At 46.5% G+C, this 26257-nt stretch overlaps 1 protein-coding gene across 1 annotated transcript in view; it reads left to right on the forward strand.

Annotated features, from left to right (window-relative positions):
- The first annotated feature begins 1739 nt into the window (after positions 1–1739).
- ACOT12 (acyl-CoA thioesterase 12) overlaps positions 1740–26257 on the forward strand; it is a 119566-nt gene continuing 95048 nt past the window's right edge. Inside the window, exon 1 of the mRNA XM_068247953.1 lies at positions 1740–1762. The gene's annotated coding sequence lies outside the window, so the exon portion shown is untranslated. The remainder of the gene's footprint in view (positions 1763–26257) is intronic.

Genomic DNA, 26257 nt, shown 5'->3' on the forward strand with positions numbered 1-26257 from the left:
TTACTACAACCTATCTGAAACCTAGAAGTTCAAGAGGGTACTGTCCACCACCTGATCATGCTAAAAAATAAATTCCTAGATTTCCTCGTAGGTCCCATAAACTAGACTAGCACCCAGTTCTCCACTCACAGCACCCTCTACAACTTGAAGTACTGTAACTGGCCGACTAGTATGGGTGTAGTTATTACAGCGCTTGTTTGCTTTAGGGGACCCAGCAGGAAACCTCATAGGGAACAGCTGAGAGAACTTTTTGGAGGTGCCCAGAATATAACTATCTTAAAGGGGAACTGGGAGCACAGAAAGGGTTAACCTGTGTTTTATATGAAGGCCTCTTTTCCATGGACTGTTGAGCTGTGTGCTCAGCAAGTAGTTACCAGGCAGCAGTGAGCAGTTGTGAATTTTGAGAGGCATTTCACTGCCTATCAACAGTCCACGGAAAAGAAGCCTAACTCTCAACTTGGCAGACAGCTGGTAGCTCAAATTACATTAGCTAATTACTGTTGAGGCCTCTTTTCCATAGACAAACAGTGAAATGCCTCTCAAACTCTCACAACTGCTCACTGCTGCCTGGTAACTTCTTGCTGAGAACACAGTTCAACTGTCCGTAGAAAAGAGGCCTTAGAAGGGAGAATTAGACAGGCTGTACCCTATAAACAGGAGAAAACGGTGGATTTCTGTCTTCTTCTCTCCTGTGCAAGTTCAGGTTTGCTTTAAGCAAAGTTCTGTGCTTGAGGCGTTTAATTCTAACTTTGCCTTTTGTTAGTGATGTCTAATTGTTCAAATAGATGTACATTAAATTGTGCCTTTTTTTTTTTTTTTTTTTTTTTTTTTTTTTTCATAAACCAGGAAGGAATTTTTTATCTTTTTTTTCCATTTAGTACTCTGAAAGCTTTTAAATGGCTACATTATTAGGTAAACTCATTCCATGTAATTGCCTATTATTTACCAAATGCACTGAAAAATTCAACTGTAGCTACACAGCAAAGTGCGGCTATACATATTCAGCACATTTAAGTATTTAGTAAGAGCATGCAATGCTGAAATGTTAGGGCTAATTTCCACAGGCAGTTGAACTGTGTGCTCAGCAAGCAGTTACCAGGCAGCAGCAAGCAGTTGCAAGAGGTTTTTTTTTTAAAGAGGAACTCTTTATAAAATTAAAAAAAAAAGTGCTTAATTTTTACAATTATGTATAAATGATTTAGTCAGTGTTTGCCCATTGTAAAATGTTTCCTCGCCCTGATTTACATGCTGACATTTATCACATGGTGACATTTTTACTGCTGGCAGGTGATGTCAGTGGAAGGAGATGCTGCTTGCTTTTTTGGCAGTTGTAAACAGCTGTTATTTCCCACAATGCCACAAGGCTGCCACAGTGTTTCAGAACCATGGTCCTGACATCACATTGTGGGAGGGGTTTCACCACAATATCAGCCATACAGAGCCCCCTGATGATCTGTTTGTTAAAAAGAAGAGAGGAAAAAAAAAAGGAATTCTCATGGGAAAGGGGGTATCAGCAACTGAATGGGATGAAGTTCAATTCTTGGTTACAGTTTCTCTTTAAGGCCTCATTTCTACAAGCAATTGATAGGCAGTGAAAAGCCGCTCAAACTCTCACAACTGCTTGTTGCTGCCTGGTAACTGCTTGCTGACCAAACAGTTCAACTGCCCATGGAAATTGGCACTTAGAGGCTTTTCGCTGCCTATCAACTGTTTATGGGAAAAGGGGCCTTATATAGTTCCAAAAACTTCAGGCACCAAGCAGGTACCGTACTTCTAATGTTGGCTACAACTGCTGCTTATTAACAAACCATTACAGCTTATCGTAATTGACTGCATTTCACGCTGAAAACTTGGGTGCCCATTAGCAGCAGAAAAATGACCAGCCTGATGATAAATAGTTGCCCAAATTTAACACGTTAGCCGATATTTTATATAGGTAAGATGGGGAATGGTTAAGGTTAGGTGGCTCTCCAGTACTCTGCTTCACCGAGACCTGGCTAAGTGAGACCATCCCCGACAACTCCCTCAACCTACCAGGCTTCAATCTTATCCGTGCAGACCGCAACCACTCTCTCTCAGGGAAAAGTAAGGGCGGCGGAATCTGCTTTTATATCAATGCCACTTGGTGCTCAAACACAAGCATCCTGCAGAATTGCTGCTCCCCAGACATCGAGTTTCTACTCATAAACTGCAGGCCTCAGTACTCGCCAAGGGAGTTCACCTCCTATGTCCTCGCAGGTGTCTACATTCCCCCGGATGCGGACACCAAGAATGCCCTGCGTATACTCAGCGACATCATATCATGGTGGGAGACGTCCCTCCCGGACTCCCTTTTCATCATCTTAGGCGACTTTAATAGTGCAAACGAAGAGGCCAAGCGAGCTTGTAGAGAGATGAGTAGGAGACACAGAGAGCCCAATATAGTGTAGTATGTATTGGAAACCGTGGATGAATGTAAGTGTGAGATGAATATACTCACAAACATGGGTTACCTCTTAGGCAACCACTGTAGATGCAGGTGAGGAGATTAGACTTGTCCTCACTCAGGATTAAGATGTCGCTCTCTGTAGATCAGGAAAGTAGGGGTAGGTCACCCCTCCACCAGGGGTGGACACAGTATTATCGTAAGAGAACAGAGGCGCCAGCAGGATAAAAGGTAATACAAATTTTAAAATTTGCTGGGAGGCAGTGGATGACTTACCTCCGGAAAGCAGACTCAAAATACTGTCTGAATTAAACAAATACATTTATTATTGGTACCCCAAAAGATGCAACGCGTTTTGCAGGCACAGCCCGCTTCATCAGGCAATAAGATAGGGGACAAACTGTGGACAAAGACAAGACGTTGCTGTAGCGAGCCACATAAAATTAACTAAGTATGTAGTATCGTGCAAATTGTATGCAACATTTTCACAATATAAACACTGGATATAAGGTTGCACAATTAAAACAAGGTTGACAGACCCTAGCGTCATAAAATCCACAAAAAATTGATTGAGGTCAACACCGAGTCGTGATAAGTTTTCATACAGGATGATCGGACATATGGTGTTGAAAGTGGAGCTGAAGTCCAGGAGCAGGATTCTCACGTAGGTGTTGGGATTATCTAGATGTCCCGTGATGTGTGCTAGGCTGATGTTAATGCCATCCTCCACAGACCGGTTGGCCCTGTACGCAAACTGCAGGGGGTCCATTTTGGTGGTGGTGTGATCCTTCAGATAAGAGTGGACGAGTCTTTCGAAGGTCTTCATGATGATTGGAGTTAGGGCAACAGGTCTGTAGTTGTTAAGATCTGTGACTCCTGGCTTCTTGGGGACTGGTATGATGACGGCTTTTTTGAAGCAGGAGGGGACCCTGCCCAGCGACAGGGATTTACTGAAGATGGAGGTGAGGATCGGGGCTAGCTGAATTGCACAGGTTTTCAGGCACGTGGGGGATATGCCGTCCGGGCCTGAAGCCTTCCTGGAGTTAAGCTTCTGGAGGTGCCATAAGACTTCAGCCTCGTGGGCTATTTCCGGTTCCAGGGGGGCAGCGACAGCTAGGCGGGATGAGGAGGGGAGAAGCTCCGTTGGTGAGGAATCGAGTGCTAGGTTCACGAGGTGGGTGGATTGGTGCTCAAACCTGCAATAGAATTTGTTGAGCTCCTCAGCTAGCGCAATGCTAGGTGTGTGTTGAGGACGGGGCCTGAAGTTGGTGGTGGCCCTGAGGCCTTTCCAGACATCCCGTGAGTTGTTGGACTGCAGGTTCAGACTTCATTTATCTGAATAGTCTCTTTGCCACCTTTTAGCTCTCGATTCAAGGTATTCCTGGCCTCCCTGAACTCCTCTGGGGTGCCAGATTTGTGTGCTTCCTCTTTGATCCTACGGATTCGGCGTAGCCTGCCGTTAAACCAGGGTTTGTTATTTGGGAAGTTGATAGTTGACGTGAACTTTGATAGTTGACGTTGGGATGCATGACTCCTCACAGAAACTGATATAGGAGGTGACGTTCTCTGTCCATTCATCCAGGCAGGGAGCCTCCAAGGCTGACCAGTCAGTGCTGTCGAAGCAGGCTTGTAGTTGACTCTTAGCCTCTTCCGTCCACTTTTTCACTGTCCTGACAGTCGGCTTGGAGGTCTCAAGGTGCCTTCTGTAGGTGAGGATCAGGTGGATTAGGCAGTGGTCAGAGTTACCTAGGGCAGCCCTGCGGGTAGCCTTGTACGCATCTTTGAGGACCGTGTAGCAATGGTCCAGGGTGTTCTGATTTCTGGTGGGGCAGGTGACGTGTTGCTTGTATCGGGGCAGCTCCTGGCAAAGGTTTGCACTATTAACGTAAGAGAACAGAGGCGCCAGCAGGATAAAAGGTAATAAAAATTTTAAAATTTGCTGGGAGGCAGTGGTGGACTTACCTCCGGAAAGCAGACTCAAAATACTGTCTGAATTAAACAAATACATTTATTATTGGTACCCCAAAAGATGCAACGCGTTCGCAGGCACAGCCCGCTTCATCAGGCAATAAGATAGGGGACAAAGACAAAAGACATTGCTGTAGCGAGCCACATAAAATTAAGTGTGTAGTATCATGCAAATTGTATGCAACATTTTCACAATATAAACACTGGATATAAGGTTGCACAATTAAAACAAGGTTGACAGACCCTAGCGTCATAAAATCCACAAAAAAGTCAGTACATCTTGTAGCCTAAGGAATAATTCAATTTAGTGTAGGAGGCAAGAAAGTGCAGAGTGCTAATTATGTAGTGCAAAATATTGCTAATAAGGTGCCATAGTGTAGCAGCACAAGATGTGTGACCGCAGATACAATTAATTGTAAAGTGCAGCAGTATAGGGCAAGTATTAAGTAAAAATGCATTGCATAAAAGTATGTAGTATCATGCAAATTGTATGCAACATTTTCACAATATAAACACTGGATACAAGGTTGCACAATTGAGACAAGGTTGGCAGACCCTAGCGGTATAAAATCCACAAAAAAGTCAGTGAATCCTGTAGAAAAATTCAATTTTATGCAGGAGGCAAGAAAGTGCAGAGTGCTAACTATGTACTGCAAAATATTGCTAATAAAGTGCTGAAGTGTGGCAGCACAAACTGAGTGACCGCAGAAAAAATAATCGTAGTGTGCAGCAGTATACGGCACATATTAATAGAAATACATTGCATAAAAGTCAATTGCATAAAAGTTGTAGTGCGGCAGGGTATAGTGAGTATAAGCAAGGATTGTGAAATATATTTTAGGATACATTTTCAATACAAATGGCCACATTACATTTGGCAACAGCCGATTGGCTGCCTGTCCCCCTCCACGTATCTCTGCCCCGCCCACCCTACACCCTCTGTTTCCTTCCATTGGCAGACACATCCCAGGCACCATATATAAAGCATGAAGTGTCCTCACTTCATCACAGAGGTGCCATTCGTGCTACTGGTAAGACTACTACTATTTCTATTTTACTATTTTATCCTAAAATATATTTCACAATCCTTGCTTATACTCACTATACCCTGCCGCACTACAACTTTTATGCAATTGACTTTTATGCAATGTATTTCTATTAATATGTGCCGTATACTGCTGCACACTACGATTATTTTTTCTGCGGTCACTCAGTTTGTGCTGCCACACTTCAGCACTTTATTAGCAATATTTTGCAGTACATAGTTAGCACTCTGCACTTTCTTGCCTCCTGCATAAAATTGAATTTTTCTACAGGATTCACTGACTGTTTTGTGGATTTTATACCGCTAGGGTCTGCTAACCTTGTCTCAATTGTGCAACCTCATATCCAGTGTTTATTTTGGGAAAATGTTGCATACAATTTGCATGATACTACATACTTTTATGCAATGCATTTTTACTTATATCTGCCCTATACTGCTGCACCTTATGATTATTTTTCTGCGGTCACTCATTTTGTGCTGCTACACTACTGCACCTTATTATTAGCAATATTTTGCACTACATAGTTAGCACTCTGCACTTTCTTGCCTCCTATACAAAATTGAATTTGTCCTTAGGCAACAAGATGGAAAGACTTTTTTTGTGGATTTTATGACGCTAGGGTCTGTAGTCCTTGTTCTAATTGTGCAACCTTATATCCAGTGTTTATATTGTGAAAATGTTGCATACAATTTGCATGATACTACATACTTAGTTAATTTTATGTGGCTCGCTACAGCAACTTCTTTTGTCTTTGTCCCCAGTTTGTCCCCTATCTTATTGCCTGATGAAGCGGGCTGTGCCTGCGAAACGCGTTGCATCTTTTGGGATACCAATAATAAATGTATTTGTTTAATTCAGACAGTATTTTGAGTCTGCTTTCCGGAGGTAAGTCCACCACTGCCTCCCAGCAAATTTTAAAATTTTTATTACCTTTTATTCTGCTGGCGCCTCTGTTCTCTTACGTTAATAGTGCAAACCTTTGCCAGGAGCTGCCCCGATACAAGCAACACGTCACCTGCCCCACCAGAAATCAGAACACCCTGGACCATTGCTACACGGTCCTCAAAGATGCGTACAAGGCTACCCGCAGGGCTGTCCTAGGTAACTCTGACCACTGCCTAATCCACCTGATCCCCACCTACAGAAGGCACCTTGAGACCTCCAAGCCGACTGTCAGGACAGTGAAAAAGTGGACGGAAGAGGCTAAGAGTCAACTAGAAGCCTGCTTCGACAGCACTGACTGGTCAGCCTTGGAGGCTCCCTGCCTGGATGGACAGAGAACGTCACCTCCTATATCAGTTTCTGTGAGGAGTCATGCATCCCAACGTCAACTATCAAAGTCTTCCCAAATAACAAACCCTGGTTTAACGGCAGGCTACGCCGAATCCGTAGGATCAAAGAGGAAGCACACAAATCTGGCACCCCAGAGGAGTTCAGGGAGGCCAGGAATACCTTGAATCGAGAGCTAAAGGTGGCAAAGAGAGACTATTCAGATAAATGAAGTCTGAACCTGCAGTCCAACAACTCACAGGATGTCTGGAAAGGCCTCAGGGCCGCCACCAACTTCAGGCCCCCTCCTCAACACCCACATCTCCTAGCATTGCGCTAGCTGAGGAGCTCAACAAATACTATTGCAGGTTTGAGCACCAATCCACCCACCTCAGGAACCTAGCACTCGATTCCTCACCAACGGAGCTTCTCCCCACCTCATCCCGCCTAGCTGTCGCTGCCCCCCTGGAACCGAAAATAGCCCAGGAGGCTGAAGTTTTATGGCACCTCCAGAAGCTCAACTCCAGGAAGGCTTCAGGCCTGGACGGCATATCCCCCACCTGCCTGAAAACCTGTGCAATTCAGCTAGCCCCGATCCTCACCTCCATCTTCAGTAAATCCCTGTCGCTGGGCAGGGTCCCCTCCTGCTTCAAAAAAGCAGTAATCATACCAGTCCCCAAGAAGCCAGGAGTCACAGATCTTAACTACAGACCTGTTGCCCTAACTCCAATCATGAAGACCTTCGAAAGACTCGTCCACTCTTATCTGAAGGATCACACCACCACCAAAATGGACCCCCTGCAGTTTGCGTACAGGGCCAACCGGTCTGTGGAGGATGCCATTAACATCAGCCTAGCACACATCACAGGACATCTAGATAATCCCAACACCTACGTGAGAATCCTGCTCCTGGACTTCAGCTCCACTTTCAACACCATATGTCCGCTCATCCTGTATAAAAACTTATCATGACTCGGTGTTGACCTCAATCTGTGTACCTGGATCAAGGATTTCCTTACCAATAGGTCACAGCTAGTGAGAATTGGCGGCTGCTCCTCCAGTGTAAGAACCACCAACACAGGTGCCCCTCAAGGGTGTGTGCTGTCGTCGATACTCTTTTCCCTGTGCACAAACAGCTGTTCCTCATCCGCCGAATCTGTCAGTCATCAAGTTTGCAGATGACACCACCATCCTGGGGCTCATTGGCAAGAACGGGGAGCATGAATACCGCAAAGAGATCGAGCGGATCCTCGGGTGGTGCAAGGATAACAATCTCGTACTAAATACGGCTAAAACTGTGGAACTGATTGTTGACTTTAGAAGGAATGCTCCGTCTCCCAGTCCGATCTTCATCAATGGTACTGAGGTCTCCAGGGTACACAGCGCTCGGTTCCTAGGAACTACCATCACTGACAACTTGAAGTGGGATGTAAATTCCACCGTAACTCAAAAGAAAGCCCAGCAGAGGCTATTCTTTCTCAGGCAGCTGAGAAAGTTTGGAATGCCGTGGGAGCTAATGACTAGTTTCTACACTGCCACCATTGAGTCTGTCCTCTGCTCCTCCATCATTGTCTGGTACTCTGGGGCAAACGCAAAGGACAGGCACAAACTACAGAGGGTAATCAGTGCTGCTGAGAAGATCATCGGGTCACCCCTGCCTCCTCTGGATCTCCTTCATACATCTCGATTGATGTCCAGGGCCAACAGGATTACCCAAGACCCTTCACACCCGGGCAGCCGCTTCTTCGATCTCCTTCTCTTAGGCTGCCGTTATAGGACCATCCACACCAAAACCGCCAGGCATAGAAACCCCACCTTCCCCCAAGCGGTCCTCCTACTCAACTCGTGCACTATCCCTTGACATTCCCTAATCCTCCTTAGCTGGCCCAGCGGATGAGTGTTTGCCTGCAGGGGTGAGCCTGGGGTGCCTGGCACCTGGGTGCAAGATTTTCTCTGGCGCCTATGGGAGTGGTTAAATTAACCACGCCCAACCACATAACCACACCCATGTCCTGCCTAATCACACCCACACCTTCCACCTCTTTACGCATGCATGTGATACCCCATTCCTACCCCTCTTCCATGGGCTTGCTCCTGGCTGGCTTTGGCTGCCTGCGAGTCTGCTAGTCTCTAGACTGAATTCAGGCTGAGAGGCTCTGCGAGTGCGACGCAGTCACACTGTATTTATGGCTGCCTGCGGCCACCCTACTCTCGCTCGCTGACATCGGCTCCTCCCCCTTGCCAAGCCTAAGCGTGAGGTGGGCTGCCTGTATCTTTCCCGTTGCGCCGCGCAGCCTGCCAGTGTTGCCAACCTTTCAAGATTTTTAGATGACAAAATTTCCCCTGTAAATGCACATAAGAGACAGCTTTTCACCAGTAAATGCACATAATGACAAACAGCCAGTGTCCCCAGAATATATAGCCAGGGATATATGTGCCCAGTATATGTAGGCAGGGGTATATGTCCCAGTATAAGTAGGCAGGTGTATATGTGCCCAGTATATGTAGCCAGGGGGTATATGTGCCCAGTATATGTAGCCAGGGGGTATATGTGCCCAGTATATGTAGCCAGGGGGTATATGTCGGCAGAGGTATAGAGTCCCCGTTTAAGTAGTGAGTGACAGGAGCGCACTGCCTCCCTCCCTCCGCTGCCGCTCCCCCCTCGCCTTGCAGCAGCTTCAGACCTCAATCAGCAGGCGACCCGACCAGAAAGAGGGCGCCGGACGCACCCGCTCTATATGCGGAAGTGATGTCACTTCCGCATATCAGTGCGGCGTGCTAGGTCCTAGCGCCCGCCCGCCTGATCGAGGTCTGACGTGGCGGCTGGAGGGAGGGAGCTTCGGCCACAGGGGGAGAGCAGCGGCCGGGCGGCGCCTCTGAGGCAGGCGCCTGGGTGCCTTGCACCCGCCCAGGCTCGGCCCTGTTTGCTTGTAAGATATCCCCAATGCACTATATGCTACCATATCATGTTTGTGTTTGCACAAATTGTCTTGCCTATCTACACTATGAGCTGTTGTGGTTGTTGTTAGTCAATTGTAATGGTAAATTGTATTGTTGCTCTGTAGTTTTTTTATTCTGTACCATATTGATGCGATCTATTGATCAATGCACTACCTGTACTTTGCCAATGGCCATGTGTCCACAAATGATTCCGGGTGCGACTTGGCGAATAAAGTTGATTCTGTGGAAGGGTGGGGGGGTTGATTTAGGATTAGGCATCAGCAGAGGGTTGGTTAAGGTTAGGCATCAGTAGAGGGAGGGTGCTGTGTAAAAATCTACAAAAGTTTGCTTTCTTAAACCGGAAAGAATTTGCGATAATTCAGGTTGGAGTGAGCTTGAGATGTCTCCCAGGGCATCACTGCTGAATATATGCAAATTAACCATTGTACCCTTAGAAGCTAAACACACCTCCAGAACCGCTGGAATGCAATGATGTGTCAGCTTGTTAATTTGAACAGAGCCATAATAATCCAACATGCATGCAGACTGTTTTTGGATTGTTTGATCCTCATCAGTGCATGGCATGGATTAATTTGGCTCTATGCTGTAGGGCTTGAAACACCGAGAGATACAGACTAATGCTGCATACACACTTGAGATAAAAGTCTTTGGAAAAGGCAAGATCACAGACCAATTTTACCCCATTCCATGTAGTATGAGAGCCATACTCTACACAGCCTTTTCTATGGAGCTGCACTCCCCATCAGACAGAAATCTTTGCAAGATGCTGCACACATTCAAAAGATCAGTATCTGCAAAAGATCTCTTCCTGCAAAAGATCCATTCCTGCAAAATGCATTCATAGTCTATGAGATCTGCAGATCATCATACACACCTTGTTTAACAAAATCCTCTGCAGATCAGATCTACCAGGATGGATTTTCAGATCTGCAGATGATTGCCAGATATGCAGATGAAGTCTGTTAAACAGGGTGTGTATGAGGCTCTGCAGATCTCATAGACTATGAATGCATTTTGCAGGAAGAGATCTTTTGCAGATAATAATCTTTTGAATGTGTACAGGCATCTTTGTGTGCAGCATCTTGCAAAGATTTTATCTGATGGGGAGTGCAGCTCCATAGACTAGACTGTGTAGAGTATGGCTCTCATACTACATGGAATGGGGTAAAATTGGTCTGTGATCTTGCCTTTTCCAAAGACTTTTATCTCAAGTGTGTATGCAGCATAACCAGCAAGCTCATGGTGACCCAGAACTCATTGGAGTGTGTAAGGGACTACAATGGTCCTAAAAGCCCTATTCTACTAGCTGAAGCTCTGTACTCATTTCTTTGCGCCTCTCTTTCATGCACTTTTTTTTTTTTTTTTTTTTTTGTATAGTGAACTTATTTATAGCTGATATTTTGCACAGTAAAGATGATGGTAGGCCAGCATCAGTCATGTGGAGGGGGGGGGGGGGGGGGGGTGGTAAGGTAGTGTGTAGTTGTTGCCACCTCAGAGCCTCGTTCTTTTGTCATCTTGCCAAAAAGGTCTGATGTGAGCAGTGAGGGCCAGCACCACCACCTTGCCTGTGAACCTGCAATTCTTAGGAAATCATTGACTATCCCGTGTGTTAGTTGTCAGAAAGGTGGCTAATGACAGAGGAAAATAACCAAAAACGCCAGCACAAAGAGGGAAGTAAAATATTGATTACTGCATGGTAAGGTTCTTGGGCGCTAATGCTAAGTACACACTATGAGATTTTTCTGGCCGATTTACTGTCAAATCTATTATTTCCAACATGTCCAATCTGATTTCCTGTTTTGACTGTTTTTCCGCTCACTTCTATCGGAAAACTATATCGGACATGTTGGAAACCAATCTGGCAGAAAATCTCATAGCCTGTACCTAGCATAACATAATCTGCTGAGATAAAGAAAAACCTGCTGCTCTGTTTACACAAAAAAAAAAAAAAAAAAAGTGCCCAGGCGTGGCTGTATCACCTCATGCTGGGTACACAATGAGATTTTGTGGCAGATTTCTGATTGTTTTCTGATAGAAGTGAACGGAAGAAAGTCGGAAATCAATCGTAAAATGATCGGACATGTTGGAAATAATAGATCTGATAGTAAATCTGCCAGAAAATCTCATAGTGTGTACCTAGCATCAAACATTTACTACCGATTTACCGATCATCTTTCTGGCCTGATATGACCCAAGTGGTGATTGCAGTGACTATCGGCATATAATAGGCAAAACTTGTGCATAGCCATGTGTATCACATGGTTGATCTTCCCTTAGGGCTCGTTCACACTGTAGGCGTTTTCAGGGTTTTTTTTTTTTTACATGCGGGCGATTTTTATTTTTATTTTTTAAAATAGCCCACAAAACGCTTGTGCAATGAATGTCTGTGAGAAGGTTCATATCAGCGCGGGTCGTGTGCTGTCAATTCAGTAAAGCGGTGCCTGGGACAGTTTTGAGGTGATTCTGCCTCAATGGAAAGTATAGGAGAAACCCAAAATGCTCACAATTGCTTTGTATTGCATTCGCGTTTTTCAGAATCAATACATTGTATTTTTTTCCGGGCCAAGGAGTTCACTTCCTGACTTGCGTCGGGAGTGAATTACAAAACCGTTTGAAAAAAAAAAACGCTTAGAAAACCGCTAAGCACAAAAACAAATCGCCCACCCAAGCGCTGGAATTTCGGAAAAAGACTCCTCAAAAACAGCCCAACTCGGACGGACACGCAAACGGAACGAATGCGGCCCAAATCGGCAGTGTTTCCCCGCAGGTGAGTCAGGTGGGGGAACGCTGCCTATACTTTCAGTAGTTTGCTGTCTGAATCGGACTGTGGAGTGATTCTGGACAGCATGCACCTGAATCCCTAGTTGTGCATGGCTAAGCGATCTGGATGTGTGCAAATATCCATTCAAGGGCCAGCCTGCGTCCTCTCACGGCACGCGCCAGCTAGTGGAAACTGGCCCATATACAACTCTGCGGCCTCTAAAGTACCACTCCAGTGAAGAAAGTAACAGTTAAAATTAAGCAGAACCAACAGGTCTAGTCCATCTCCTCACAAGGGATTCTCAAGGTTTTCTTTGTTTTTCAAAAACCTTTCCTGAATGGCAGTTGCTAAGCCTAACTGCCAAAATACTGAGCAAGTAAGACCTCCTTTCCAAGAACTGTTGATAGGCAGTGAAATGCCTCTCAAACGCTCTCAACTGCTCACTGCTGCCTGGTAACTGCTTTCTGAGCACACAGCTCAACAGTCCATGGAAAGGAGCCCTTAGACTTAGCAGCTGCTTTTGAAAACAAAGAAAACCCTGAGACTCCCCCATGAGGAGATGGGACTAATCCAAAAGCTGTCGGTTCTGTCAGATTTTAAGGCCTCTTTTTTTTTCCATGGACTGTTGATGGGCAGTGAAATGCCTCTCAAACTCACAACTGCTTGTTGCTGCCTGGTAGCTGCTCACTGCAGCCTGGCAACTTCTTGCTAAGCAAACAGTTTGTGGAAAAGAGGCCTAACTTTTTAATCTGTACCTTGGAGTGGTCCTTTAGCAAGAAAAAAAGCGTAAGGGCCCATTTCCAGTAGGTGGCAGCGTCTGTCTACATAACGGACACTGCACAAGTGCATTTCTGAATTCCCATCGGCTTCCCACAGCAGTCAGGAAACGTGGAAAAGGACGTATCTATTTCTCTTTTTTTTTTTTTTTTTTTTTTTTTTTTTTTTCTCTTTCCCCTCTAGACAAAAAAACTTATATGCCAATAATTGGTATGCTGATTGGGTTGCATTGTTACTAATCCAGCCACCCCAGCCTTGGGCCACATACACACATCAGACCATAGTCTTTTGAAAATGAAAGATCACAGACCAATTTTACCCCCTTCCATGTAGTATGAGAGCCATACCTACACAGTCTTTTCTATGGAGCTGAACTCGCCATCACAAAAAAATCTTTGCAAGATGCTGCACACACAGATGCTGTACAGACACAAAAGATCAGTATCTGCAAAAGATATGTTCCTGCCAAAGATCCGTTCCTGCAAATTGCATTCATAGTCTATGAAATCTGCAGATCATCATACACACCTTGTTTAACTGACATTCATCTGCAGATCAGATCATCATCTGCAGATCTGAAAATCCATCCTGGTGGATCTGATCTGCAGATTAATGTGTGTTGAACAAGGTGTGTGTACGAGGATCTGCAGATATCATAGACTATGAATGCATTTTGCAGGAATGGATCGTTTGCAGTAACAGATTTTTTGCAGATACTGATCTTTTGAATGTCTACAGCATCTTTGTGTGCAGCATCTTGCAAAGATTTCTGTCTGATGGGGAGTTCAGCTCCATAGAATAGACTGTGTAGGTATGGCTCTCATACTACATGGAAGGGGTAAAATTGGTCTGTGATCTTTCATTTTCCAAATACTATGGTCTGATGTGTGTATGAGCCTTTGGTTCTCTAGTGATTGGCCAACAGTTTGGGGGAGGTGGTGAAGACTAAATTTTCAGAAACTTTAATGAAAGGAACCCACTTAAAACACAATCTTGATTGTACAATCTTGACAAACTTACTGAAATCTACAGTCCTGGTCAAAAGTTTTGAGACTCAAAAATATTGGAAATTTAGAAAAGTTGGTGCTTAAGTTTTTTTTATTTATTATTATTTTTTTTTTAATAGCAATCTGCATATACTCCAGAATGTTATGAAGTGTTCAGATGTATTGCATAGTCCTTCTTCTTTGCCATGAAAATTAACTGAATCCCCAAAAAACCTTTCCACTGCACTTATTGCTGTCATCATTTCAGTAATTGTCTTGTTAACTCAGGTGAGAATGTTAACGAGCACAAGGCTGGAGATCATTGTCAGGCTGATTTGGTTAGAATGGCAAACTTGATGCTTGAAATTATTGATCTTCCATTGTTAACCATGGTGACCGCAAAGAAACGCATGCAGCCATCATTGCGTTGCATAAAAATGGCTTCACAGGCAAGGATATTGTGGCTACTAAGATTGCACCTAAATCAACAATTTTATAGGATCATCAAGAACTTCAAGGAAAGTGGTTCAATTCTTGTTAAGGCTTCAAGGCATCCAAGAAATTCGAGCAGGCACCAGGATCGTCTCCTAAAGAGGATTCAGCTGCGGGATCTGAGTGCAACAAGTGCAGAGGTTGCTCAGGAATAGCAGCAGGCAGGTGTGAGCGCATCTGCACGCACAGTGAGGCGAAGACTTTTGGAAGATGGCCTGGTGTCAAGAAGGGCAGCAAAGAAGCCACTTCTCTCCCAAAAAAACATCAGGGACAGATTGATCTTCTGCAGAAAGTATGGTGAATGGACTGCTGAGGACTGGGGCAAAGTCATATTCTCCGATGAAGACCCTTTCCGATTGTTTTGGGCATCTGGAAAAAGGCTTGTCGGGAGAAGAAAAGGTGAGCGCTACCATCAGTCCTATGTCATGCCAACAGTAAAGCATCCTGAGACCATTCATGTGTGGGGTTTCTTCTCATCCAAGGGAGTGGGCTCACTCACAATTTTGCCAAAAAGCACAGCCATGAATAAAGAATGGTACCAAAACGCTCTCCAACAGCAACGTCTTCCAACAATCCAACAACTGTTTGAAGAACAATGCATTTTCCAGCATGATGGAGCACCGTGTCATAAGGAAAAAGTGATATCGAAGTGGCTCGGGGACCAAAACGTTGAAATTTTGGGTCCATGGCCTGGAAATTTTCCAGATCTTAAAGGATACCCGAAGTGACATGATGAGATAGACCTGGGTATGTTCAGTACCTAGCACTCAATAACTATGCTGTGTTCCTTTTTTTTTTTTTTTCCTCTTTCTGAAAAAGTTAAATATCAGGTATGTAATTGGATGACTCAGTCCTGACAGACAGGAAGTGACTACAGTGGGACCCTCACTGATGAGAAATTCCAACTATAAAACCCTTTCCTAGCAGAAAATTGCTTCTGAGAGCAATAGTGATAGACAGGAATTTCTTATCAGTGAGGGTCACACTGTAGTCACTTCCTGTCTGTCAGGACTGCGTCATCCAATTACATACCTGATATTTAACAAAGTGAGAGGAAAAAGGAACACAGCATAGTTATTTTTGTGCTAGGCACTGTACATACACGTCTGTCTCATCATGTCACATGTCATTTCGGGTATCTTTTAATCCTATTGAGAACTTGTGGTCATTCCTCAAGAGGCGGGTGTGTGAGGATATATGTGATATGTACAGCAATATGCAGAACATAGCAGCCATATTGTATCGCATGGAGGCCATATGCTTCATTTTTCTGCCTGTGTCACATGTGTATGTCTGCTAAAAGGAAGCTGTTACCTTGAGTTGCTAGCTTGGGGCAAGGAAATGGCTCATTAGGCCACTAGCCAGTCACCTTTGATCTGCTGTCTCAGATGTGATTGTCTGTGAAACTACGTTTGCATTAAGTTCCTGGGGTAGCGGGGAACTGCTAATTAGCAGCCACTTGAGGAAGAAAAGGCTGGTTTGCATGGCTTTTGAACTCCTGTACATGTAGACAGCCCATTCTCCCAATACATTAATCAAGACTACAAGAGTCTGGGGACAGTGGAAGCTAACACAGGAATGTTTGAAGTTTACATATGACCGCCTACTGGAAGTGTTTGAAGTCCTTTTTTGATACAATTTTACCTGTGGTCTGAATATTGGTCTGGAGGCGTTTGAGTGTTTGAAATCGGTAAACTTCAAAAGCTGACACAGGAACCCTTTGAAGTTCGCATATCACAGAAGGGATATGACAAGCGTTCTGTGCAAACAATTTGGGACTGAACCTTAAATGCCCCAGGCCCCAAATCTGGCTATAAAACCCCAGCTAGGACAGTCACAACTCGTAGCTCTTTGGAGATACGCTAGGGCTATCCTGGTCTGACCAGAAGCTGCGTTCTCCCGCAAACAACGTTTAGACCTTCAAGTTGGTAACGTTTTGATTCCTGTTTTATTTTTATGCAAATATCCTTGTGTGTATCGTTGTAACGTTTATCTTTGTAACTTTTTACTTTTTGTAATCTTTTGTATATATTTTCTGCATTCTTCCACTATTGGAATATTAAATCGTTATTTAATAAGTTTGACTTCTGCTGTACTAAGCTAACGCTCATAGCCTAGAAGAGACTGCAGTGTAACTTGCATTACAAAGTCAGTGCCTGATTGCGCCTTGCTACTGTAGGATTGTACTGTGTGTGGCGTTCTCGTATTTGGCCTAAAGCGCAAAGCTGACTCGAATACGAAAACGCGGATTGCATGCAGATCACTCGACAGCAGAGTGGAAGTGACTAGCGGTAGCTAGTGGTGGCAGTGAGAAGTGTTCTGAGGGGTCACATCCTTGTTTTAGCTTGAATAAGGCTGCTCCACGCTTGTTCTGGTCAAACCCGCAGTTCGGAACCGTATCTGCAGGCTTGCCGCGGGGCCGGTTCCTGACAGGGTGGACAAACAAAAATCAACTAATTCTGAGAAACTCAAAGTGATTATGAAAGAATGGGTTGCAATCAGTCAGGCTTTGACCCAGAAGTGGATTGAGAGCATGCACAGTTGAATTGCAGAGGTCCTGAAAAAGAAGGGCCAACACTGCAAATACTGACTCTTTGCATAAATCTCATGTAATTGTCAATAAAAGCCTTTGAAACATATGAAGTGGTTATAATTATATTTCAGTACATCACATAAACAACTGAAATAAAGATCAGCAAAGCAGTTTAGCAGCAAACTTTGTTTGGCCAGGACTGTATACAGAAGAATAAACGCTGTGAATATACTTTGAATTTATCACTTAGAAAGAATCTCTAAGGGCTGGTGCACACCGAGCGGCTTTTCAGCGTTTCTGCAGCCGCTTGCGGCTGCGGCTACGCTTGGTCAATGTATCTCAATGGGGTGGTTCACACCAGAGCGGGAGGCGTTTTGTTGAAACGCATACTCCCGGGGTGAGGCATTTTTTGGATAGCGGAGGAGTTTCTGCCTCCAATGTAAAGTATAGGTAAACAGCAAACCGCTCTAAAAAACAGCAGTTCAGAGCGGATTTGCAGGCGTTTTTGTTACAGAAGCTGTTCAGTAACAGCTTTACTGTAACAATATATGCAATCTACTACACCAAAAACGCTTCACAAAACCCCAAAATGCTAGCTGAAACGCTACAGAAAAAGAAGAAAAAGCCCTTCAAAATCTGCTAGCATTTTGCGGATCTGCTAGCGGCTTTTGGTGTGCACTGGGCCTTATTGCATGGTAGTAAGATTGTACAATTTTGATTGTATCATTGATGGGCACCTCTTACAAAAGACACATAGGAGCGATTGACAGATAAGTGGTACTTGCAGGGTTTCCCTCATGTTAGCTAGCAGTCGCAAGTTGCCTCTCCGACTCTATTTGCTATCATCGGTGGCCACAGTCAACGTCAGTGGTTAGCAAGTGCTACAGAGCTGAGGGCATATCGTTAGGTAAACTAGGAAGCTGTAAGCAGGGTACACACTTGCCTCAACTGCATGTGCACTATGGGAAACTGTGCCACATAATTTAATGGGCTACTTGAGAATCATGACTTTTTTTTTTTTTTTTTTAATTATCCATTATCCCATCTGGGAAAAAAAAATAAAAAAAAATGGCTGTGGTTGCTTGTGGTGTATAAAACTTTTTTTTTTTCCCCCAGCACTCCTTCTCCAAGCTCATCTGAGGACCGTTAGAAGGGGGGGGGGGGGGAGATAAAGATGGAGAGCTTGGTTGGAGAGTAGAAATGTCAGGGAGGACTTATATCGGGACTGCAAACATCACCAGTGCTGTTTGGCAGGGACATGCTGTTAAAAGAAGTCGCTGAAATCGTGAAAGCGGTAATGGTCAAGGGGGTAGACAACCGGGTGGGAGGAGGAGCTGGGAAAAGATAAGATTACCTGCAATCAAGCTAATCTAAATTGCCTGTAGCTTGCTCCTGTGCTCACTACAGGAGTCGGCTGTCAGCACCTGTATCACTGGCTTCTGCAACAGCAGATTGCCCTGTATTATTAATTACTCTGATCAGGATGAATAATCAATAGTCTAGGGCAGGGGCGTTTCTAGGGTCCTTGGAGATCGGGGGCACCTGTGGGCACCAGGTGGGGAGGTATATGTGGCGCGCGCAGCGCGTCGCGGCAAAAAATGGGCATGGCCATGGGTGGGGCCAAATGTACATGAACTGAGCAGCGGTGTAAGCTACAGATAACGGGCCTGCCCATCGAAATATTGGATGGAGCCCCCTGTCCTTTATTTGGATAATTTACAATCAGTATAGGCATAGATCAAAGATGTATACGCACATACAATTTTGATTGGTCAATCACTGACCCCCAATTTTACCACCCCCGTGCAGTAAGTGGGCCAACAGACAATGAATTTTATGAACAGAGCTAAAATTGGCTAATCAAAATTGTATGTGTGTACCAGGCTTTACAGCTAATACTGTACATACTGAAAGTAGCAGGGATCAGCATACAATATAGCTGGTTTACAATCAGTAAAGGCACAGAGTAACACCTTACACTGTACACACTGGAGGTAAATCAGCACACAGTGCAGGCACTAGAGAACAGCGTATACTGTACATACTGTAGGCAGCAGAATTCAGCACACTGCAGCTAGCGTGGCAAAAATATAAGGATCACGTTGTGCGGCGTGCTTATCGTGCCGCACCGAAAAATGGGTGGGCCATGGACCAGAATATAGGTGTGGTAATGGCCGGGTGGAGACAAATTTACATGAACCTAGCAATGGTGGGACATTAGATTATGACAGTGGTGGCGAACCTTTTGGAGGCAGAGTGCCCAAACTGCAATCCAAAAGTCACTTACCTATCGCAAAGTGGCAACCGCAATTTAAACTTAATACTGTACAAACGTTTTAACTCCTACATGAACATTATGGAAAATCCAAGTTGAAAATAAACTGTGAAGATAAACAATTTCATCCATCCTACGCCTGAAAAATGTATTCATTTTTTTTTAGAACCTCCCAGTTTTATTTTCTGTTTTAAAAAGCTAAAAAAGTAGGTTTAATGCTATTGTCTCAGATAAGGATTCAGCTTTTCCCATAGTCTCGCATTTAGCAATCATGTGACCCCCAACAAGACAAATTCAGCAATCATGAGGCCCCCAACAAATCATGAGGCCCCCAACAAGACAAATTCAGCAGTCATGAGGCACATAGACAGCATTTCACATAAATAGGCAGAATGCCCCCTTAATATGGTAGCCCCCCAAGTTAGGTAGTGAGTGACAGGGACCCCCAGGTTAGCTAGTGAGTGACAGGTGCCTCCAGTTAGGTAGTGAGTGACAGGGACCCCGATAGTGACAGGGAGCCCCTTTAGGGAGTGAGTGCCAGGGAGCCCCTTTAGGGAGTGAGTGCCAGGGAGCCCCTTTAGGGAGTGAGTGCCAGGGGGAGCCCCTTTAGGGAGTGAGTGCCAGGGGGAGCCCCTTTAGGGAGTGAGTGCCAGGGGGAGCCCCTTTAGGGAGTGAGTGCCAGGGGGAGCCCCTTTAGGGAGTGAGTGCCAGGGGGAGCCCCTTTAGGGAGTGAGTGCCAGGGGGAGCCCCTCTAGGGAGTGAGTGAGTGCCAGGGAGGCCCCCCCGCCGCCGCTTCCTCCCACTCCCCTTACCTCGTAGCAGACCTCAGGATTAGCGGCGACCCGACCAGTAAGAGCGGGCGCTGGACGCATCTGCTCCATATGCGGAAGTGATGTCGCTTCCGCATATCAGTGCGGGCGCTGGGTCCTAGCGCCTGCACGATTGGTCGCCGGCTCGCCGCCTGATCCTGAGGTCTGAGTGACGCGGCGGCGGCTGGAGGGAGCCGCTGCTAGAGGGGGCGGCCGGGCGGAGATCCGTGGCACCCCAGGACAGATTGGGGGCACGTGCCCCCCAAAATAGGGCTAGCGACGCCCCTGGTCTAGGGCACTCTGGTATTACAGCAGCCAGTGCACATGGCTATTGACAGGCCAGGGGCGTAACAATAGGCCCTGCAGCGCCTACGCCCGCGGGGGCCCCCCCCCCCCCCCCCCCCCCCCCGCTGGGGCCCGCTCAGGGCCGTTTTTTGGGGGCTGGAGGGGTGGCAGCATGAGGGGAAAGCCTTGCCCACAGTCGGCGGGGAGAGGGGTAGTTCCCCCCCCCCCCCCCCTCTCCCTCACCTTGGGGCTCTCCCCTCTGCGCTCCCCTCCAGCTAGTTAACGTGTGTGGGCAGCGGGCAGCAGCGGCGTCAGGATACATACCTTCTTCCTTGCGTTCCATCGCCGCCTTCTCGCTCTAGCGGCTGACGTCACTTCCGCTTCCGGAAGTGACGTCAGCCGCTAGAGCGAGAAGCCGGCGATGGAACGCAAGGAAGGGGGTATGTATCCTGACACCGCTGCTGCCCGCTGCCCACACACGTTAACTAGCTGGAGGGGAGCGCAGAGGGGAGAGCCCCGAGGTGAGGGAGAGGGGGGGAACTACCCCTCTCCCTGCCGACTGTGGGCAAGGCTTTCCCCTCATGCTGCCACCCCTCCAGCCCCCAAAAAACCGGCCACGAGCGGGCCCCAGGGGGGGCCCGCTCTGATATTTTGCAGGGGGGCCCGGTGGGGCTTAGTTACGCCCCTGTGACAGGCTACTTCTGAAGCACTAAACACATCCTGCTACCTCTCCCTGCTAATGTCCCAGCTGCAGCATAGCAATCATTCTCTCCACTCACCCTGCTGCTCTGCACATTCATTCACTGCAGGCTGTATGCAGAGAGCCAGGAAACACATTACACATGGGACAGAAAGTGGGAGGGGTGCTACATCTAGTGCAGGAAGTAGTACAGTCCCCTGCTCTACCTGCTATTTCCCAGATGTTGCCCAAACTATGAAAAAAAAAAAAGGTCCCAGGTGGAAGAACACAGTGGCTGTGCACCACAGCGGCACCCCTAGCCATGGCCACACCCGGTGCTGTGAGCACCATTAGTCTTGTGATGGGTACGCCCACTGAATTCCACTTCCTTCCAGCCAAATTATTAATTTGCATAGTGCCAGCATCTTCCGCTGCACTTGGTCCCAGTCTTCCCCTCATTGTATGTATGAAAGTTTAGGGTTGATAAGGGGGTGCATAAGTTGTCATTATGCAGGAGAACAGAGGCGCCAAAAGGATAAACGAAAGCTAAATGAGCTTAAAAAACAAATTCTTGGTAAATAGAGGTAGGTTTTTTTTTTTTTTTTTTTTTTTTTCTTTTTCTCCTCATCTACAGAGAGCGACTTCTTATTCCTGAGTGGGGTCAGGAAAATCTCCCCACCTGCCTTTACAGTGGTTGCCTAATGGTAACCCTGGTTTGTGAGTATTAATATTTACTCTATCTAGTAACCATTTACCAGTACATATTACACTATTGGGGCTCTTGGTGTTCCTTGTTTTTATGCAGGGGTCATTGCTGAGGTTACATGCTTCACATTATTCACCGTTGTGCGTCTGAACTGCCACCATTCAGGGCCTCCATTGGCAGCTAGCCCTTCATTACTGATGGGAGCCTGGGCAGCTACCCTTTGGACTGAAACAGACCAGTCGGAATCCTCCCTTTTCAAGAAGGATTCTCATTGGTCCACCAGGCAATGGACCAATGAGAATCCTGCATAGGGTCTGTTTCAATCTACTGGGGCTCCCATGGGTATTACAGCGCTTGTCTCCTGCGGTGGAGGACCAGAGCGATGATGCAGAAAGTGATAAGACAAGTGAACGAATGGATACGGGAAAAAGCCTAGTGAGAAAGGACACTTCTGTCCCCATCGGCTTTCACCGTTTCCGTAGGCATTCACAGCTTTTAGGTCTCTGGAAAAGTCATATAGGGCCTAAATTTGCATTCTGATTTTGCTGCTGTTTAAAACAAGTCTGGATCCTATGTTATCTATAGGAGCCCTTCACTTGTCCGTTTTTTGTCAATGCAGAAAACAACACTTAGTGTGACCCTATGCTTAAAAGGAATAAGGTGACGTGGTGAGACAGATGTATGTACAGTGCCAAGCACACAAATGACTAGGCTGTGTTCTTTTATTTTCTTTCTCTATCTGAAAGAGTTAAACTTCAGGTATGCAAGTGACAGTTACTGTCCAGTTGTGATGTGGTCGACCTATAGTGTAACTCTCATTTATAATTACAGCCATAAAACACAATCCAGAAAATGGCTTCTGAGCGCAGGAAAGGGCAAACAAAAAAAGGGTCAATAGTTCATAGATTTTGATATGTGCCATTGAGCAGAGACAATGATGCAATAAAAATCAAAGTAGATTTAAATATTTAATAAAGCTATCTTGGGTTAAGCCAGTGGCATAGCAATAGGGGTTGCAGAGGTCTCGACCACACCGGGGGCCCTTGGGCCAGAGGGGCCCCATAGGGCCCTCCCTTAACCACAGTATTAAGTTTTATTGGTTCTGTGTTGGTAATGATCACTTGTATAGATGCTTTGAATAATAGTAGTAATTAACAAATTGTTTTCCATTTCCTTCTTGCACCTCTGACACTGGGGTTGTCCTTGGCAGGTTTTGGGGCGCCGTATCAATTATGTATAGTGCTTGGAGGGGCCCCAATGTAAAACTTGCACTGGAGCCCATAGTTCCTTAGCTACGCCATTGGGTCAAGCCCTTAATGTAACCTCAGCCCCGCAAAGACTTGCCCCCCCACCACGGATGCACGCAGCAGCAGGAAGTTTGGTGTCTTGAAGAGCAGTCTGTCCCTGGAGAGCAGACATCACAGGGTCCAGATAGACTAACTTGCAGGCAGCCTCCATTGTGCCCCTGTCTCCCTGTGCCCTTCTGTCTCCTTATGCTACCTCTCGTGCCTCCTTCTGCCCCTCTGTGCCAGCTCTGCCCTGCATCATAATTTTTTTCCCCTCCTTCTGCCCCCCTCCTGTACTGCAGCAGGAGATGTCAGGCACTAGGCTGCACGAACAGGTGCAAGCACAGAACTGGACACAGAGTTGAGAGCACAGCTTTTGCGCTGTACTCTGCAGGAGCGTAACTAGAAATCACTGGGCCCCTCTGCGAAGCTTTGGGTGGGGCCCCCCTCCCACCAAACACCTCCCCCATGCAGATAAAAACAGCAGTGAAGCACGGCACACGTTTTCTCTACCTATTACATTAGCTTCTGTGATAAAACGGGCATGTTTTCACATGTACAGACACACATGGTGTACAGAAAATGCATACAGAAAACAGACAGACGAGTGTGCTCCCTGCCTAAGCTGATTATACTCACTCTGTCCATCTCTGATGGAGCAGAACTGGCTCTGCAGCCTTCTCCAGCATCACTACAGTACCGGGAGGTGGACTGACAACTCATGGGGCCCCCGGGCAATAGTAAATTAAGGGGCCCGTACACCTGCAAGCCACACACACTTGCGCGCCAGAGGCATAGGTGCCTCCAATATAGGTAGCCAGTACAGTTGCCCCATTATAGGTTAGATAGGTAGGTTCCCCAGTATAGGTTAGACAGGTAGGTGCCCGCAGTATAGGTTAGATAGATGGGTAGGTTCTCCTAGTATAGGTTAGATAGGCAGGTGCATACAGCATAGGTGAGGTAGGTGCCTCCAGTATAGGTAAGATAGGTAGGTGCCCCACATCGGCGGGGGGAGATGGCATAGTAGTCTCCTTCCTCTCCCGGCGTCTGTCACATTGGTAACAGCATCCCCCTGTGATGAAATGCGGTCACGTCATCACAGGGAGGTGATGCTACCTATGCGATTGACGCCAGAGAGAGAGAGGGAGAAAGGAGATAGAGGTTGCAGGGGATTGACGGTGGAAGGTGAGTTGTAACTGCTAGGCCCAATCCGCCCTCCTCTCCCTGCCTCTCAATTGCACCAGGGGCAGGCCCCCTACTGACCACAAGCCCTCAGTCCATGCCCGAGTGCCCTAATGGTCAGTCTGCCCCTGTACAGAACACAGCACTTGGTGAGGGGTAGAAAGCTTAGGGACTGGGTGCTGTGCAGAAGAGCCTGCAGCACACTGAATAGAGACTGTCTACAAATCTTTGCAAAACTTTGTAAGATTCCTTATCAGTGGCTGAGCAGATGCAGTCATTAAAACAATTTTGCATAGAGCAAACAGCTTTTTTTCTCTGTGCCCTTAGTTGTCTGTTTCTCAGGACAAGGAAAATAAACTTCCCCCTCCCCTCACTGGGCCCCCTGTGGCTCCTGGGCTCCCTTTCGGCTGCATCCCTTGCAGGGTCTATTGTTACATCCCTGGTACTCTGCATTTGCACACTGGGTAGAGGGAGTGCAAGAAAAGGGGCGTGCAGCAAAATGCGACAGGATCGGCTGGTTATTTGTATCTCATGGACTCGTTGTATGTATTATGCATCCACTTTTGGCACATGGTTTATATCTTCTAGTGCCTTAGTACTTTGTTTTTTGTAGTAGTTACAGAGGCGCCAGCAGAATAAAAATTAGTAGTCTATCAAAACCAAATAAAATATTGTGGGACTGGGGTGGATCCGTCTCCCCAATATACACTGTATATGACACAACCACCATTTATGGTATCCAGGAAAAAAAATAAAATAAATATCTATCTCAGTACTCCACAAAGTTATGCAACGCATTTCGCGGGTCCAAAGCCCGCTTCCGCAGGCAAATACAAGAGCAGGAGTAAGGCCCGGTTCACATTAGCGGCTGCTATCCGGAATCGCCGTGCCGGAGCCGGACCGCATGCGGACCGGACGAAACGGACGCACGGCATAGCAATGAAAGTCTATGCGACCGTTCACATGCGTCCGTTTCGTCCGGACCGGAGCCGGACCGGATCCGGACTCCGGCGTCCGTTCCAACATGCGCTATTTTTTGGTCCGGCTGACGTATCCGGACCGGAGCCGGAATGTTGCATCCGGCCAATGGAAACCAATGAGAACCGGAGAGCGCACAACACACTGGCTATAAAAACCGGATGTTGTACCACACTTCCTATGCTGACTCTATGGTATGGTGGCCATTTTGGATGGGGACCACATGGCACCAGCGTTCACAGAGTGGAGCAGCAGTGACTTCATGCTGGAGCTCTTTGGCAGCAATATGGAGCAGGATCTGTCTGATAGCGAGGGGGTGAGGCCCTACACATCAGAAGACCTCATCCTACAGGTGCAGCAGGTACCAGCCCTGTGGGACAAGGGGGATGCGGACCACAGCAACATCAAAAAATGCAGAGGCCTGTGGAAAAAAATTGCCAAGCTGTATGTGGAGGACTTTGAGAACTTGAGCAAGAGACAGCAAGGCACAGAGGGTATGTTGACTAGAAGTTTTTTTGGGGGGGGCTTGTGGTTTAAGCTTGTGATGTATTCAACTTTTGCTATGGATTTGTGTCACCCACGTGTTGCCCACCCACCCGTGGCCCACCCACCTGTTCCCCACCCACCTGTACCCCACCTGTGATGTATCCCACCCACCTGTACCCCACCTGTGATGTATCCCACCTGTGATGTATCCCACCCACCTGTACCCCACCTGTGCTGTATCCCACCCACCTGTGATGTATCACACCCACCTGTACCCCACCTGTGATGTATCCCACCTGTGATGTATCCCACCCACCAGTACCCCACCTGTGATGTATCCCACCCACCTCTAC

The sequence above is a fragment of the Hyperolius riggenbachi genome, chromosome 1 (genome assembly GCF_040937935.1).
Source record: "Hyperolius riggenbachi isolate aHypRig1 chromosome 1, aHypRig1.pri, whole genome shotgun sequence".
Lineage (NCBI taxonomy): Eukaryota > Metazoa > Chordata > Amphibia > Anura > Hyperoliidae > Hyperolius > Hyperolius riggenbachi.